This window comes from Balaenoptera ricei, chromosome 20 (assembly GCF_028023285.1).
Source record: "Balaenoptera ricei isolate mBalRic1 chromosome 20, mBalRic1.hap2, whole genome shotgun sequence".
Lineage (NCBI taxonomy): Eukaryota > Metazoa > Chordata > Mammalia > Artiodactyla > Balaenopteridae > Balaenoptera > Balaenoptera ricei.
Genome location: NC_082658.1, coordinates 41670264 through 41685059, shown reverse-complemented (window position 1 = coordinate 41685059; position 14796 = coordinate 41670264).

The window sequence follows — 14796 nt, the reverse complement described above, 5'->3', positions numbered from 1 at the left end:
TCTGTGTGTATCATTCAGTTCCTGAGACAGTGATAAAAATCCTAGCCCAGACAAACCTCACTCAGTCAGTCCCTGCGTTGGGCTACAGGACAATCAATCGGAATTACTGAGCGGTCTCAATGAGAGGCAATTGAAAACGAAACACCACGTTATTACTTCCACGGAGCTGCCATCCCTGGAACCCATTTGCTGCCAAGTAGCACGGCAGCAAGACCTGCTCGGATGAGCAGATAAGACTTGATAGTGAGCAAATAAGACCCATTTGCAATGAGCAGCATCAATTTGCTTGCCAACAATGAACAAAGTCCTAATTCTCTATGGTAGGTGCCTTATGGCCTTTGGAGTGTCCTCCTGTTTCCATCCTTCATGGTTCAGGCTAACTTTTTATCCCAAGAGGGCAAATGAAAGTCAACTTGCCTAGGTGCAACCAGAAGAAGTTTTAGATTATAAAGGTTTGAGTGAACACCGTTTAGCCTGGGACAGATTTCCAGGTACCTGTCACCAACCTTCTTAATTTGAGCAATAATCAGTCCCATAAAATCCCAGCAAAATGAAAACATGTGGACAGTCCCATAGCATCTGCTTTTAGCAGGAAGGTGATATTTTTCTTTACAATGGTCTGTGCTAACAATGCTTCAATTCAACCAAGAGTTAACTATCAACCCAACCAATGTTAATGGTCTCTGATATTCCAGGCACTGTAATGAGTGTTAGGGATCCATTGGGGAACAAAACAGACACCATCACTGCCCTCCAGGAGGGCACTGGAAATACAATAATGAGCAAGGCAGGTGTAAGGCTTGCTCCTATGAAGCTTACAGTCTAGTAGCAGAGACAGACGTCAATCAAATCATCACATCAGTATGTAATTACAGAATTGTGATGAATGCTGGGAAAGAGAAAGGCATGAGTTTACCTCTACTAGCCACAAACTGGAAACAACCCAAATGCCCAAAGGAGGCCAGAGTGGCTGGAGTACAAGGGGCAGAGCTGTCTAGATGAAGCTGAAGAGGTGGGCAGGGATCCTGGGCAGGGGGAGACACATCAAAGATTGGTCTTTGATCCAAAGGGCAAGAGAAAACCACAGAGGGGTTTTAGGCAGGAGAGTAACATGATCCAATTTACATATTAGGAATACCACTTGCTACAGATGTACTGGGCAGATGGGATTGAAGAGGCTCAAAGCAGGAACAGGAAGACTGGTTCGGAGTCCTTCCCAGTGGTCTGTGAGAACATTAACAGTGGCTTGCAATAAACAAATGAAAGGATACTCAATATCATTAATCATCAGAGAAACACGCAGTACCACCACCGTGAGATTCTACTATATCCCCATCAGAAAGGTGAACATTTAAAAGACAGACATGAGGGAGGTCGTTCCTGATCTCCACAGATCTTGAAGAGATTGGAAAGGAAGGGCAGGGGCTGCAGAAAAGGCCACAAATAAGGAGGAATTTCACAGTGAATGGACTGTTCTAGTTCCTGAGGTTACTGCTCCTCAACCCGAGGCTGCAGAAGGCGCTGAAGGTGCTCAGGGGCCCCCAGTGCCCATCCTGCCGCTAGCTGAGGACCGACTGGGCCTCAGGTCTCTGCTGGAGTCAGGGCTGCAGTTCCCACTGCTCAGACCTCTGAACGCCATGTGGCTGACAGGGTCTTGGTGCTCCAGCCGGGTGTCAGCCCTGTGCCTCTGAGGTGGGAGAGCCGAGTTCAGGACATTGGTCCACCAGAGACCTCCCGGCTCCACATAATATCAAACGGCGAAAGCTCTCCCAGAGATCTCTGTCTCAACGCTAAGACCCAGCTCCACTCAAAGACCAGCAAGCTCCAGTGCTGGACACCCCATGCCAAACAACTAGCAAGACAGGAACACAAACCCACCCATAAGCAGAGAGGCTGCCAAACATCATAATAAGGTCACAGACACCCCAAAACACACCACCGGACTCGGTCCTGCACACCAGAAAGACAAGATCCAGCCTCATCCACCAGAACACAGGCACTAGTCCCCTCCACCAGTAAGTCTACACAAGCCACGGAACCAACCTTAGCCACTGGGGGCAGACACCAAAAATGACGGGAACTATGAACCTGCAGCCTGTGAAAAGGAGACCCCAAACACAGTAAGTTAAGCAAAATGAGAAGACGGAGAAACACACAGCAGATGAAGGAGCAAGGTAAAAACCCACCAGACCAAACAAATGAAGAGGAAATAGGCAGTCTACCTGAAAAAGAATTCAGGGTTATGATAACAAAGATGATCCAAAATCTTGGAAATAGAATGGAGAAAATACAAGAAACGTTTAACAAGGACCTAGAAGAACTAAAGAGCAAACAATGATGAACAACACAATAAATGAAATTAAAAATTCTCTGGAAGGAATCAATAGCAGAATAACGGAGGCAGAAGAACGGATAAATGACGTGGAAGAGAAAATAGTGGAAATAACTACTGCAGAGCAGAATAAAGAAAAAAGAATGAAAAGAATTGAGGACAGACTCAGAGAGCTCTGGGACAACATTAAGCGCACCAACATTCAAAGTATAGGGGTCCCAGAAGAAGAAGAGGAAAAAAAAGGGACTGAGAAAATATTTGAAGAGATTACAGTTGAAAACTTCCCTAATATGGGAAAGGAAATAGTCAAGTCCAGGAAGCGCAGAGAGTCCCATACAGGATAAACCCAAGGAGAAACACGCCGAGACACATATTAATCAAACTATCAAAAATTAAATACAAAGAAAAAATATTAAAAGCAGCAAGGGAAAAACAACAAACAACATACAAGGGAATCCCCATAAGGTTAACAGCTGATCTTTCAGCAGAAACTCTGCAAGCCAGAAGGGAGTAGCAGGACATATTTAAAGTGATGAAAGGGAAAAATCTACAGCCAAGATTACTCTGCCCAGCAAGGATCTCATTTGGATTCGACGGAGAAATTAAAACCTTTACAGATAAGCAAAAGCTAAGAGAATTCAGCACCACCAAACCAGCTTTACAACAAATGCTAAGGAAACTTCTCTAGGCAGGAAACACAAGAAAAGGAAAAGACCTACAATAACAAACCCAAAACAATTAAGAAAATGGTAATAGGAACATACATATTGATAATTACCTTAAATGTAAACGGATTAAATGCACCAACCAAAAGACGTAGACTGGCTGAATGGATACAAAAACACGACCCATATATATGCTGTCTACAAGAGACCCACTTCAGACCTAGGGACACATACAGACTGAAAGTGAGGGGATGGAAAAAGATATTCCATGCAAATGGAAATCAAGAGAAAGCTGGAGTAGCAATTCTCATATCAGACAAAATAGACTTTAAAATAAAGACTATTACAAGAGACAAAGGACACTACATAATGATCAAGGGATCAATCCAAGAAGAAGATATAACAATTGTAAATATTTATGCACCCAACATGGGAGTACCTCAATACATAAGACAAATGCTAACAGCCATAAAAGGGGAAATAGACAGTAACACAATCATAGTAGGGGACTTTAACACCCCACTTTCACCAATGGACAGATCATCCAAAATGAAAATAAATAAGGAAACACAAGCCTTAAATGATACATTAAACAAGATGGACTTAATTGATATTTATAGGACATTCCATCCAAAAACAACAGAGTACACTTTCTTCTCAAGTGCTCATGGAATATTCTCCAGGATAGATCATATCTTGGGACACAAATCAAGCCTTGGTAAATTTAAGAAAATTGAAATCATATCAAGTATCTTTTCTGACCACAACGCTATGAGACTAAATATCAATTACAGGAAAAAATCTGTAAAAAATACAAACACATGGAGGCTAAACAATACACTACTAAATAACCAAGAGACCACTGAAGAAATCAAAGAGGAAATCAAAAATACCTAGAAACAAATGACAATGAAAACACGACGACCCAAAACCTATGGGATGAAGCAAAAGCAGTTCTAAGAGGGAAGTTTATAGCAATACAATCCTACCTCAAGAAACAAGAAACATCTTAAATAAACAACCTAACCTTACACCTAAAGCAATTAGAGAAAGAAGAACAAAAAACCCCCAAAGTTAGCAGAAGGAAAGAAATTACATAAAGATCAGATCAGAAATAAATGAAAAAAAAATAAAGGAAACAATAGCAAAGATCAATAAAACTAAAAGCTGGTTCTCTGAGAAGATAAACAAAATTGATAAACCATTAGCCAGACTCATCAAGAAAAAAAGGGAGAAGACTCAAATCAATAGAATTAGAAATGAAAAAGGAGAAGTAACAACTGACACTGCAGAAATACAAAGGATCATGAGAGATTACTACAAGCAACTCTATGCCAATAAAATGGACAACCTGAAAGAAATGGACAAATTCTTAGAAAAGCACAACCTTCCGAGACTGAACCAAGAAGAAATAGAAAATATAAACACACCAATCACAAACACTGAAATGGAGACTGTCATTAAAGATCTTCCAACAAACAAAAGCGTAGGACCAGATGGCTTCACAGGTGAATTCTATCAAACATTTAGACAAGAGCTAACATCTATCCTTCTGAAACTCTTCCAAAATATAGCAGAGGGAGGAACACTCCCAAACTCATTCTACGAGGCCACTATCACCCTGATACCAAAACCAGACAAAGATGTCACAAAGAAAGAAAACTACAGGCCAATATCACTGATGAACAGAGATGCAAAAATCCTCCACAAACTACTAGCAAACAGAATCCAGCAGCACATTAAAAGGATCATACACCATGATCAAGTGGGGTTTATCCCAGGAATGCAGGGATTGTTCAATATACGCAAATCAATCAATGTGATACACCATATTAACAAACTGAAGGAGAAAAACCATATGATCATCTCAATAGATGCAGAGAAAGCTTTCTACAAAATTCAACACCGATTTATGATAAAAACCCTCCAGAAAGTAGGCATAGAGGGAACTTACCTCAACATAATAAAGGCCATATACGACAAACCCACAGCCAACATCGTCCTCAATGGTGAAAAACTGAAACCATTTCCACTAAGATCAGGAATAAGACAAGGTTGTCCACTCTCAGCATTATTATTCAACATAGTTTTGGAAATTTTAGCCACAGCAATCAGAGAAGAAAAAGAAATAAAAGGAATCTAAATCAGAAAAGAAGAAGTAAAACTGTCACTGTTTGCAGATGACATGATACTATACATAGAGAATCCTAAAGATGCCACCAGAAAACTACTAGAGCTAATCAATGAATTTGGTAAAGTAGCAGGATACAAAATTAATGCACAGAAATCTCTTGCATTCCTATACACTAATGATGAGAAATCTGAAAGAGAAATTAAGGAAACACTCCCATTTACCACTGCAACAAAAAGAATAAAATACCTAGGAATAAACCTACCTAAGGAGACAAAAGACATGTATGCAGAAAACCGTAAGACACTGATGAAAGAAATTAAAGATGATACAAACATATGGAGAGATATACCATGTTCTTGGATTGGAAGAATCAACATTGTGAAAACGATTATACTACCCAAAGCAATCTACAGATTCAATGCAATCCCTATCAAACTACCAGTGGCATTTTTCACAGAACTAGAACAAAAAATTTCACAATTTGTATGGAAACACAAAAGACCCTGAATAGCCAAAGCAATCTTGAGAAAGAAAAACGGAGCTAGAGGAATCAGGCTCCTGGACATCAGACTATACTACAAAGCTACAGTAATCAAGACAGTATGGTACTGACACAAAAGCAGAAATATACATCAATGAAACAGGATAGAAAGCCCAGAGATAAACCCACGCACATATGGTCACCTTATTTTTGATAAAGGATGCAAGAATATACAGTGGAGAAAAGACAGCCTCTTCAATAAGTGGTGCTGGGAAAACTGGACGGCTCATGTAAAAGAATGAAATTAGAACACTCCCTAACACCATACACAAAAATAAACTCAAAATGGATTAAAGACCTAAATGTAAGGCCAGACACTATAAAACTCTTAGAGGAAAACATAGGCAGAACTCTCTATGACATAAATCACAGCAAGATCCTTTTTGACCCACCTCCTAGAGAAATGGAAATAAAAACAAAAATAAACAAACGGGACCTAATGAGACTTAAAAGCTTTTGCACAGCAAAGGAAACCATAAACAAGACAAAAAGACAACCCTCAGAATGGGAGAAAATATTTGCAAATGAAGCAAGTGACAAAGGATTAATCTCCAAAATTTACAAGCAGCTCATGCAGCTCAATATCAAAAAAAAAAAAAACCAAAACAACCCAATCCAAAAATGGGCAGCAGACCTAAATAGACATTTCTGCAAAGAAGATATACAGATTGCCAACAAACATATGAAAGGATGCTCAACATCACTAATCATTAGAGAAATGCAAATCAAAACTACAATGAGGTATCAACTCACACCAGTCAGAATGGCCATCATCAAAAAATCTACAAACAATAAATGCTGGAGAGGGTGTGGAGAAAAAGGAACCCTCTTGCACTGTTGGTGGGAGTGTAAATTGATACAGCCAATTTGGAGAACAGTGTGGAGGTTCCTTAAAGAACTAAAAATAGAACTACCATACGAACCAGCAATCCCACTACTGGGCATATACCCTGAGAAAACCATAATTCAAAAAGAGTCATGTACATTGCAGCTCTATTTACAATAGCCAGGACATGGAAACAACCTAAGTGTCCATCGACAGACGAACGGATAAAGAAGATGTGGCACATATATACAATGGAATATTACTCAGCCATAAAAAGAAACGAAATTGAGTTATTTGTAGTGAGGTGGGTGGACCTAGAGTCTGTCATACAGAGTGAAGTAAGTCAGAAAGAGAAAAACAAATGCCATGTGCTAACACATATATATGGAACCTAAAAAAAAAAGGTTCTGAAGAACCTAGGGGCAGGACAGGAATAAAGACGCAGACGTAGAGAATGGACTTGAGGACACGGGGAGGGGGACGGGTAAGCTGGGACGAAGTGAGAGAGTGGCATGGACATATATACACTACCAAATGTAAAATAGATAGCTAGTGGGAAGCAGCTGTATAGCACAGGGGGATCAGCTTGGTGCTTTGTGACCACCTAGAGGGGTGGGATAGGGAGGGTGGGAGGGAGATGCAAGAGGGAAGGAATATGGGGATATATGTATGCATATAGCTGATTCACTTTGTTATACAGCAGAAGCTAACACACCATTGTAAAGCAATTATACTCCAATAAGATGTTAAAAAAAGAAAAAAAAGACAGACACAGCCAAGGGTTAGTGTGGATATGAAGCAACTGGAACTCTCATCCACTGCTGGTGAGAGTGTAAATTAGCAAAATCACTTTGAAAAAAATATTTGGTAATATCTATTAAAGTTAAATATAAGTATACACTATGACCCAGAATAAGGCCCACCAAAAGACATGAGCTTTATTTGTAATAGCAAAAAGCTGGAAACAACCCAAATGTCCAAGAACTGCAGAATGGGCAAATAAACCATGGTATATCCACACAGTGGAACATTATACAGCAATGAAAAAGAAGTTTACTAAGACACACCACATGGATGAATCCCACAACAGAAGAGAAGATATACTGCATGTTTCTATTTATATGAAGTTCAAAAACAGGTAAAAGGAATCTATAAGGACAGCGGTCAGAATAATTGCTATCTTTGGGAAGGTAATGACCATGACCCGCTGTAAAGCTGGGAACGGTCTATATCTCCATCTGGATGGTGGTTACGATGGTGTAAAAACTCATCAAACTGTGTATTTCGGGTTTGCACACTTTACTAAATGTTGCACCTCGAAAAAAACTTAACGAAAAGAATCGACCGTGGCTTGGACTAAGAAGGTGGCAGAGGCGATGAAGAGATGTGGACAGAATAGAGAGATATTTAAAAGTAAAATAATACCTACCTAGTTTGCCTTACCAGAGCATCCTGAGGCTTGAATGAGATCATGTACAGGAAAGATTGTCACCCGGTGGCTTTCTTGCTGTGAAAATTCCAACTAAAACAAAAAGAATTCCAGGCTCAGAGCTAATTTGTTCTGAACGGTCCCAGAACACCCACCTCCCCACACCCCAGAGGAAGAGCATAATGAAAGTGTTTGCCTGAAATATGGGATTTCTGGCTTTACAGAAAGTATTGGTTCAACCAGAAGACACAGCACCAGCCTGGAACCGATTAGGCTGGGAGACACGCAGGGCTTCCTGGTAGTAAAGAGGCCACTTGCTTTCTAGCTGCAGTGTAACCACTAGCGGCTGCCCCCAAGTCCCTCCTTATCCTAATTGCATTGAATCACACCATTTTCATGCGATAACGGGATTTCCACGGGTGACATGGGGTTGCAGCTAAGACCAGATGAGACTGCTGCTAGTGAAATAGGATGAGGGCTCCTTAGGGGAAGCCACAGAGAGCTTCCCAAGTGCCCTCCCCACAGCCGTGGGCGGTAGGCATTTCCAACAGATGGGGACGTTAAAGCTCAAAAAGGGGAAGGGGGTTGCCCAGCCCAAGGTGGCAGGAGCAGAGCTGAAATGTGGTCCAGATCTTCTAGCTCTGGCCCACTGCCCTGGTGGTCCACTAGTGTTGTCCCTCCTTCCCCACTGCCCAAGCCCTGAAAGCATCGACCATGGCAAAGCCAGATTCACTGTCCTTGACAGGCATAGACTGAAATGTAAAGGTCACTGGTAAGTAACCTCATTCAGTAGACCCCCTTCTTTTTGATCCTTGGAGGGGCCATTTCATGGCTCACTCATCTTGAACGTCCCCCAGGGAGCAGAGCTGCTCAGAAGGAGAGAGCCCACCAGGGCACTAATGATGTGGACACAGCAACCAGTCATATCTGCTCTGAAAGTTTTTCAGGCCAAGATCATTCTTGTCATGGTCGATGGTGTGGAATTGTGGATCTCAATCAAGTTCCTGTCTGTGAGCATGATGGGTACCAAAAGACCCATCTTGAGGGGAAACCCTGGGTTTGCCTACAAGCGGACCCTCCAGCACCTGAACACACAGTGGGGAGACCTTCCAGGTGGAAAGAACACTTATCAATCTCCTTTAGTTTTAGGATGTTGTCTACTCCTCTGGGTTCCAAAGCCTGAGGATCTCCCCGCCCTCAGCGGGTGATTCGAAATTCTAGGCTTCCTTCTGCATGCTCAGGGGATAGTGCAGCCTTGGAATGTATTTCTCCAGCCCAGAGAAAATGCCCAGCTTAGGATGATGAATAAAAGCCTCAGTCCAAAGACTCAAAGTGGAAGATAAAACTTTTATTTTTCTTCAATGCAATTTAATTTCCATTTGGAGTCTTCATTCCACTGGCAGTGGGAAAAAAAATTCAGTCTCAGGCATTTCTGGATTTTCTCCAGCTCTTTCCCTTTCCCTAGACTTACTTACAAGTTATAGGGGCTTATAGAGTACTGAGGCCAAGCGGGTACCATACGATCCACCATGTTATCCGTTCACCCTCTCAGAGGATCTTCTTTCTTGCCCAACTTACACCTTCAGTTCTGTATGGTTTGGGGCCACGATGGAAAGCGTATTAGTGATTCTGCTGCTCTTATCCTGGGAATGGGATTCCGCATGAAGCCACAGATGCCGGCTGCCTAGACCCGCCTCTCAGCCATGCCCTCTGGGATCTTGGGGCCCCATCCTCTGAGGTCCAGCAAAGCCTAAATTCTCAACCTGGAAACAGTGTCCTTTCCCCCAAGGGCCTGAGGTTTTGAGCACCTAAGCCCGAAAGCCTTCACGATTTCCACTTTTCACCTGCCCCTACCTCCCTTGAGGCAATGGTACTGTGGAAGGAGGGGAAGTTATGAGGGGCGAAAGCACTATGCTGGGGTTAAAAAAATATAAAAGACCCAACGTGCTAAGTAGAAGACTGTGGTATAAAGGCAAATCCACGCTCTGGCTTCACACTGCCTGGGTTCCTTGTAATCATGGCTCTGTCATTCCAGCCCTGTGACTTCATGCAAGTTCTGTAACCTCTCTACCTTCACTTTCCTCATCCATAAAATGGACTCAACATGTGGTTTAAATGCAGCAATATTTATATTTTTTTAAAGTGCCTAGCACAGTGCTTGGCACAGAGTAGGCGCCTAATAAATGTGATCATTATTCAGAGGAAGCCGTGAGAGTTCAGTGGAGAAGTAGGTGGGTGCCAGGTGACAGGAAAGCAACAAGGGAGCATTTAATGATTGTTTCTTTTTACTTAAAAATATACTTAAGGGGGCTTCTCTGGTGGCGTAGTGGTTGAGAATCTGCCTGCCAATGCAGGGGACATGGGTTCGAGCCCTGGTCTGGGAAGATCCCACAGGCCGCGGAGCAACTAGGCCCGTGAGCCACAATTGCTGAGCCTGCACGTCTGGAGCTTGTGCTCCGCAACAAGAGCGGCCACGATAGTGAGAGGCCCGCGCACCGCGATGAAGAGCGGCCCCACTTGCCGCAACCAGAGAAAGCCCTCGCACAGAAACGAAGACCCAACACAGCCATTAATTAATTAATTAATTAATTAAATTTAAAATATATATATATATATATACTTAAAAGTATAGAGAAAGAAAAAGAGAACAATCAACCATAGTCCCGACACTCAGAATTAACACTGTGAGAATCTTAGCACATCTGGGCATCTTAATCCAGATTTTTCTTTTTCCTAAAGAAAATCAGCCTATTGTTTTTGCAAGCATTATCCATACTTGCTATAAAAATTCAAACAATGACTAAAAATTCCAAGCTGAGAGCAAACAAATTCACCTCAAATCCCACCACTTGGGTCATTGATGGATTTTCAGGCCGTGGAGTGTGGGGGTGATGATGGGGTCTGTGTATCAGAAAGATCACAGGCTGCTGGGTGGAGGAGAGTCAGGAGGTAGACTAGGGAAGACGAGGGAAGAGGCAGGAAATGATGAGGACCCACCCTAAAGTGGTGGCAGTGGGAAAGAAGAGGAGGGACCGGATTTGGATGGACAGCTGGGGCACACGCTCCAGAGGGCATTCTAAACCCTTTCCTTGCTTCCAGCTAAGTCCCTAGAAAGACACAGAGCTGGACCACATTGGGCTAGCCTCCTGCAGGATCGCCTTCACTGCGTCTGAGCTTTCACACTGTGCCCTCAGCTTTTATTGAGGGCAGATACCAGAAACAGCCACATGAAGATCAGGGCTGCACAGGTTGTAAATCTGCAATACAAGCCCTTTGTCCGTACACTATCCGAGTCCCCGAGCAACACCTCAGGTGACGACTGCCTATTTGAATGTAGTACCAGGGAACAGTTTGTTTCTCTTGAAAAAGAGTAGCATTTTTTTTCCTCCTAGGTAGTGAAAATGATGTAATCCAATATATTTCCCTTTTTGCCCTGGTTGCCAAGAAGCTCAGAGCCTAATTTCATGTTACATCAGCTCTATGCCTAGACACTTTTACCTCTTCATTGCTTTTCCATTTTAATTTTGATAACATTGTTGCAAATGTATCTTTTGAGAAAATCTTTTGCGAAATAAGAACTCCCACCTCAGAGGCTAGCGGACAATAGGTGTGCAGTAAGGGTTTGACGAATGAATAAAGGAGTAAATTTAAAAGCCAAATTTTAAGTCTGCTTAGCAGCCAAGCAGGGTGATTCAGAGACAGACAGCTCTCGTGGCCATGGGCACAGCCCACAGGAAATGATGGGGCATTTAAGGAGTTAATAAGAATTAATGGAACAGTCTCTTCTGGACTGAGTTAGCATGACTTTTGCCCCCCTCGGAGAGAAAATACTATTCAGGAGACACTGAGCCAGTGAAGGGAAGAAACAAAAATGTGGTATGAGTGTGTGTGTGTGCGCGTGCGTGTGTGTTTGATCCTCTAAGCTACCTACACTTGGCAAAAACTCCCCTCTGCTTGTTAAACTCCTACCCATCTTTCAATGTGTAGGCAAGTCATCCCTGGATCCTTGCAGTCCATTGCACGTATGTAGTATCTTACAAACTACATGCACACATTGCTTCACATATTGCTTCTTCCAACAACTCTGTGAAGCGCATGGTATTAGCATTGTCTATATTTCGCAGATGAAAATAATTGGGGTTCTTGAGATGTGTTGTCCCCTAGGGTTAGCCACTAACCATACGTAGCTACTAAACACTTGAAATTTGGCTTGTCTGAATTGAGATGTGCTCTCAGTGCAAAATACACAACAGATTCCAAAGATAGTACCAAAAGATGTAAAATATCTCATTAATAATTTTTATGTTGGTTACATGTTGAAATGATAATATTTTGGTTATATTGAGTTAAATAAAATATACTCTAAATTAATTTTGCCTGTTTCTTTTACTTTTAAAATGTGGCTACTAGGAAATTCAGACTTAAACATACGACGCTGCTCTGGATAGGGGTCATGCGACATTTTCTGTAAAACATTGCAGTAAAACCAGACAGTGAATACTTTACAGTTTGTGGGCCATATGGTCTCTGTCGCAACTACTCTGCCATTGTAGTGCAAAAGCAGCCAGAGATGATAGTCGATAAGTGGGAGTAGCTGGGCTCCAATAATTATATTTACAAAAACAGTCAGCAGGCTGAGCAGTAATTTGCTGATTCTTACTCTAGAGCAAAAAGAAGCAACACAGTGCAAGAGCTCAGGATTGGGAATAAGAGAGGTTTGGATTCTGGCTCTGCCTGTTGCCAGCTGTGTACTTGTGGGTGGGTTACTTAACTACTCTGAGCCTCAGTTTCTTTGTCCAAAAAATGGGGATAACCACTCCAATAGAAAGTGGGCAAAGAATATGGACGAACAATTCATAGAAAACAAATGGCTAAGAGGTGTAGAAAATATGTTTAACCTCACTGCAAGAGACAATGAAGATTAAGACAGTAATGAGATATATTTACCTCCCAAGTGAAAAGTTTTTTTTTTAATTATAAAGTGTGCACTTAAATGTATGTCTCCTACATGGTTAGTGGGGATGTAAATCGATATAACCCTTCCGGAAAACAATTTGGCAATACGGATAAAAAAATCTTTAAAAATTTATACCCTTTGACCCTGTAATTCCATGTCAAGGAATCTATCCTAAGGAAATAATCAGAGATGTAGACAGAGATTTATGTACAAAGATATTCACTATAGTGTAATTTATAACAGGGAAAACACTGGAAGCAACCTATACATCCAGCAATTAGAATAATGGTTAGATAAATGTTGATATATCAATTTGATCAATATTGAGTAAACATTAAAAATTGTGTTCAAGATATTTAATAGGGGACTTCCCTGGTGGCGCAGTGGTTAAGAATCCACCTACCAATGCAGGAGACACGAGTTTGAGCCCTGATCAGGAAGATCCCACATGCCGCAGAACAGCTAAGCCCATGCACCACAACTACTGAGCCTGCACTCTAGAACCTGTGCTCCGCAACAAGAGAAGCCACCGCAATGAGGAGCCTGCACACCGCAAGGAAGAGTAGCCCCGGCTCGCCGCAACTAGAGAAAGCCCACGCGCAGCAACGAAGACCCAAGGCAGACAAAAATAAATTAATTAATTTAATTAAATTTTTTAAAAAAGAAGAAAGATATTTAATAGCACAGGAAAATGTGTCCTTTATAGCACCACGTGGGAAAAGCGGTACAAGATTGTATATACCATGGTATTCTAAGAGTGGAGGTAGGAAGCACATATATTTGCACAGAAAAAAAGTGCAAAAATCACAGATATGCTGCCAAGTGTTATCTCAGGGTGAAGGGACTATGTTTGGAATCTATTTTCTTTCTCTGTTATTGTCTGTGTTTTCTAATGTTCTTCATTTAGAATGTATTACTTTTATACTCAGAAAATTAATATTATAAACACCTTAAGCCCTCAACCCAATCAAAAAATGGGCAAAGCATACACCTAGATGAGACGTAAAAAGGGCAAAGAAGATAGAAGAAATAGCGAATAAAAATAAAGGTCCCCAATCTCAGTAGTAATCAGTGAAATTAAAACAACAAAGAGTTTTTTTCATACATCAACTTAGCAAAAATGGGAAAAAGATATATCATAGTATTGATGGCAAGTATACAAGGTGATGAGGGTCCTCTCACATACTTCGGGGGGAAGCATACAGCCTTTTTGGAGGACAGTTTGGCAACAGCTATAAAAATGTTAAAGGCACACTCTGTCCCATTACGCAATTCTACTTCTAGGTATTGAGCACATGTGCACAAAAGGCCTGTATTAGAATGTTCAGGGAAGCATTGCTCATTGCATTCAATATCAAAAAATTGGAAACAGCCCACCTGTCCATCAGTGGGAGAATTATGGTGAACCCATTCCATGGAATATTAGGTAGAAGTTAAAAGAATTAAATAGATCTACATATACCAAGATCAAACGAGAAAAAAGAAAAGCAAACTACAGAACAATACAACAGAATGATCACATTCATGGGAAAAATCCATTTGTATATATTTTTATATGAAATATTTATGAAAACTCTACCCATAGCCCTTTGAAGGGGAGGGAGATGGGGAGGTAGAGTGTGATTGGGGTACAGGGAGGCAACAGGGGGTTTCTCCCTTTGATTCCATAAGCTTCTCTCATTAAGAGCTTTGGGTCAATAGCTCACGCTCTGGGGATGGACTGCCTGGGCTGAAATCCTGGCTCCACCACTTATTGTATGACTTTGGGCAAGTTGATTAACCTCCTCCATACCTCAGTTTCCTCATCTATAAAATAGGGATAATACAGAACCCACCTCATGAAGGTGTGGAGGAAATGAAATGGGGCAATGTAGATAAGGCACTTAACACAGAGCCTGGCACGTAGTAGACC